Source organism: Peromyscus eremicus, unplaced genomic scaffold, assembly GCF_949786415.1.
Source record: "Peromyscus eremicus unplaced genomic scaffold, PerEre_H2_v1 PerEre#2#unplaced_32, whole genome shotgun sequence".
Classification (NCBI taxonomy): Eukaryota; Metazoa; Chordata; class Mammalia; order Rodentia; family Cricetidae; genus Peromyscus; species Peromyscus eremicus.
The window spans coordinates 362611-366165 of NW_026734292.1; positions in this window are offsets into that span (position 1 = coordinate 362611).

The following is a 3555-nucleotide window of genomic DNA, read 5'->3' on the forward strand; positions in this document are numbered from 1 at the left end:
GGAGTTGAATCACATGCAGTTTCTGGTCCTACGAGCAAGAGTTGTTTTCTGGTAAGGAAAGTCACTATTGTGCTCCTTTTGCCATACACAGTGCAAATAGCACTCGTGTCTGTTCCCAGCAAGTACAGTGTATTGGACTGAAGAGGATCTACTGTTCTTGTCAGTTTCCTAAGCAGAGTTGAACAAGATATGGCCCATGTGTGTAGGAAGCACAGTTCTTTTGTTCTGAGCAAACTCACTGTTCGGACCTCATAGGAAACACAGTTGAATAGAAGAGTGCTCTTTCCTCAAAAGCAGAGTGTGTTTCTTGTAAGGCGAGCTAGCGTTTGTTTCCCAGTCCAAAATCGAGTTGAATCACATGCAGTTTGTGGTCCTACGAGCAAGAGTTGTATTCTGGTTAGAAGAGTCACTATTGTGCTACAATTGCCATACACAGTGCAAATAGCACTCGCGTCTGTTCCCAGTAAGTACAGTGTATTGGACTGAAGAGGAGCTACTATTCTTGCAGATTCCTAAGCAGAGTTGAACTAGATATGGCCCGTGTGTGAAGGAAGCACAGTTCTTTTGTTCTGAGCAAACTCACTGTCCGGACCTCATAGGAAACACAGTTGAATAGAAGAGTGCTCTTTTTTCAGAAGCAGAGTGTGTTTCTTGTAAGGCGAGCTAGCGTTTGTTTCCCAGTCCTAAATGGAGTTGAATCACATGCAGTTTCTGGTCCTACGAGCAAGAGTTGTTTTCTGGTAAGAAGAGTCACTATTTTGCTCGTATTGCCATACACAGTGCAAACACCACTCGCTACTGTTCTTTGCAAGTACAGTGTATTTGACAGAAGAGGAGCTACTGTTCTTGTCAGTTTCCTAAGCAGAGTTGAACTAAATATGGCCCGTGTGTGTAGGAAGCACAGTTCTTTTGTTCTGAGCAAGCTCACTGTTCGGACCCCATAGGAAACACAGTAGAGTAGAAGAGTGCTCTTTTCAAAAGCAGAGTGTGTTTCTTGTAAGGCGAGCTAGCGTTTGTTTCCCAGTCCTAAATGGAGTTGAATCACATGCAGTTTCTGATCCTAGGAGCAAGAATTGTTTTCTGGTAAGAAGAGTAACTACTGCCCTCCCATTGTCATACACAGGGCAAATAGCCCTGGCGTCTGTTCCCAGCATGTACAGTGTATTGGACTGAAGAGGATCTACTGTTCTTGTCAGTTTCCTAAGCAGAGTTGAACTAGATATAGCCAATGTGTGTAGGAAGCACAGTTCTTTTGTTCTGAGCAAGCTCACTCTTCTGGCCTATAGGAAACACAGTAGAGTAGAAGAGTGCTCTTTTCTCAAAAGCAGAGTGTGTTTTTTGTAAAGTGAGCTTGCGTTTGTTTCCCAGTCCTAAATGGAGTTGAATCACATGCAGTTTCTAGTCCTACGAGCAAGAGTTGTTTTCTGGAAAGGAAAGTCACTATTGTGCTCCCTTTGCCATACACAGTGAAAATAGCACTCGTGTCTGTTCCCAGCAAGAACAGTGTATTGGACAGAAGAGGAGCTACTGTTCTTGTCAGTTTCCTAAGCAGAGTTGAAGTAGATATGGCCCGTTTGTGTAGGAAGCACAGTTCTTTGTTCTGAGCAAGCTCACTGTTCTGGCCCTATAGGAAACACAGTAGAGTAGAAGAGTGCTCTTTTCTCAAAAGCAGAGTGTGTTTCTTGTAAGGCGAGCTAGCGTTTGTTTCCCAGTCCTAAATGGAATTGAATCACATGCAGTTTCTAGTTTTACCAGCAAGAGTTGTTTTCTGGAAAGGAAAGTCACGATTGTGCTCCCTTTGCCATACACAGTGCAAATAGCACTCGCTACTGTTCCCAGCAAGTACAGTGTATTGGACTGAGGAGGAGCTACTGCTCTTGTCAGTTTCCTAAGCAGAGTTGAACTAGATATGGCCCGTGTGCGTAGGAAGCACAGTTCTTTGTTCTGAGCAAGCTCACTGTTCTGGCCCTATAGGAAACACAGAAGAGTAGAAGAGTCCTCTTTTTTCAGAAGCAGAGTATGTTTCTTGTAAGGCGAGTTAGCGTTTGTTTCCCAGTCCTAAATGGAGTTGAATCACATGCATTTTCTGGTCCTACGAGCAAGAGTTGTTTTCTGGTAAGAAGAGTCACTATTGTGCTACCATTGCCATACACAGTGCAAATAGCACTCGCGTCTGTTCCCAGCAGGTACAGTGTATTGGACAGAAGAGGAGACACTGTTCTTTTCAGTTTCCTAAGCAGAGTTGAACTAGATATGGCCCGTGTGTGTGAAGCACAGTTCTTTTGTTCTGAGCAAGCTCAATTTTCGGACCCCGTAGCAAACACAGTAGAGTAGAAGAGTGCTCTTTTCTCAAAAGTAGAGTGTGTTTCTTGTAAGGCTAGCTAGTGTTTGTTTCCCAGTCCTAAATGGAGTTGAATCACATGCAGTTTTTGGTCCTATGAGCAAGGGATGTTTTCTGGTAAGGAAAGTCACTATTGTGCTCCCTTTGCCATAAACAGTCCAAATAGCACTCGCGTCTGTTCCCAGCAAGTACTGTGTATTGGACTGAAGAGGAGGTACTGTTCTTGTCAGTTTCCTAAGCAGAGTTGAACGAGATATGGCCCATGTGTGTAGGAAGCACAGTTCTTTTGTTCTGAGCAAGCTCACTGTTCTGGTCCTATAGGAAACATAGAAGAGGAGAAGAGTGCTCTTTTCTCAAAAGCAGAGTGTGTTTCTTGTAAGGTGAGCTAGCGTTTGTTTCCCAGTCATAAATGGAGTTGAATTACTTGCAGTTCCTTGTCCTATGAGCAAGAGTTGTTTTCTGGTAAGAAGAGTCACTATTGTGCTCCTATTGCCATACACAGTGCAAACAACACTCGCTACTGTTCTTTGCAAGTACAGTGTATTTGACAGAAGAGGAGCTACTGTTCTTGTCAGTTTCCTAAGCAGAGTTGAACTAGATATGGCCCGTGTGTGTAGGAAGCACAGTTCTTTTGTTCTGAGCAAGCTCACTCTTCTGGCCTATAGGAAACACAGTAGAGTAGAAGAGTGCTCTTTTCTCAAAAGCAGAGTGTGTTTTTTGTAAAGCGAGCTTGCATTTGTTTCCCAGTCCTAAATGGAGTTGAATCACATCCAGTTTCTAGTCCTACGAGCAAGAGTTGTTTTCTGGAAAGAAAGTCACTATTGTGCTCCCTTTGCCATACACAGTGCAAATAGCACTCGTGTCTGTTCCCAGCAAGAACAGTGTATTGGACAGAAGAGGAGCTACTGTTCTTGTCAGTTTCCTAAGCAGAGTTGAAGTAGATATGGCCCGTTTGTGTAGGAAGCACAGTTCTTTGTTCTGAGCAAGCTCACTGTTCTGGCCCTATAGGAAACACAGTAGAGTAGAAGAGTGCTCTTTTCTCAAAAGCAGAGTGTGTTTCTTGTAAGGCGAGCTAGCGTTTGTTTCCCAGTCCTAAATGGAATTGAATCACATGCAGTTTCTAGTTTTACCAGCAAGAGTTGTTTTCTGGAAAGGAAAGTCATGATTGTGCTCCCTTTGCCATACACAGTGCAAATAGCACTCGCTACTGTTCC